Source organism: Solanum pennellii, chromosome 3, assembly GCF_001406875.1.
Source record: "Solanum pennellii chromosome 3, SPENNV200".
NCBI lineage: Eukaryota > Viridiplantae > Streptophyta > Magnoliopsida > Solanales > Solanaceae > Solanum > Solanum pennellii.
Window position 1 is genome coordinate 7,752,317 of NC_028639.1, and position 1,101 is coordinate 7,753,417.

Below are 1,101 nucleotides of genomic sequence, written 5' to 3' on the forward strand. Positions count from 1 at the left end.
TCAAACCTCCTAGAGGTGAGTTGTGGCATATATCATTTTTTGTCAAACCTTCCATAGAGGTAAGTTGTGACATATATCCAACCCATAATGATTTTATCACATCTGGACCAATTCTCTTATAGAATGGTCGAGCATTCACGATACTCATCACAAATCACATTCTCTTCAAGGAATTGACTAATCATTTATATGTACTTCATAAATTTGCATTATAAGCACATTGTTATGGCTTTAAAATTCATCATATTTCGATGACACACCTCAACATCACTTTGAAAGATTAAGTGTACCATCAGTTTATATTCTTGTATCATGATAGAGGATTTATAAACTTGTCAAATTATTGGGTTGACAACATTCACAAGTCTAATGACTTTTCATACCATTTTGATGATAAAAATTGCTTTCACATGTTGAAGGACTATTTGAAGAACTCATAGTGTTCTTCCTTTTATCATTTACACAATGATAACTATTATAATTATGTTCCTCCACGCCCTTATTCATATAATTAATTATTTGTCATCTTTCAGACTAATCATTCACTGCTACCACATTCANATAAGTTTCTTTTTATTTTGCAGGAAATCTGTCCAAAGCTGAATGCGGAGATTTTGAGCGAAGGAATGCAGAAGATACCACCTACGGAGCTTATGACGGTCCGTCGTGCTTGCGACGNAAGACATTTCATCAAAAATATATTATTTTTCTTAGTCATCATTTTATCATCGCTATGGTGCATTTGCTCAAACTCAATGTTTTACCCATATAAGGCGTGTTACGCGNGCTGCTGAAGGAAGATGGGGAAGTCTGACCAAGTGTGGGGTTACGAAGCTTGTGACGGTCCGTCGTGTCTATGACGGTCCGTCGTGCAGGTTCGTCATGAAGTTCAGAGAAGTGATCCAGTACCCAGATTCCAAGAGTTGAAGTGTTTTGGAACGAAGACCCTCGACGGACCGTTGTGTCTATGACGGTCCGTCATACTTGCCGTCGAGGGTGGTGAAGAGAGCAGAAGAAGAAATTGCACAAAGTATGGGACGATGGAGTCCATGACGGTCCGTCGTGAGGTCCGTCGACCCAGCCGCGTTTTGGCAGATTTCC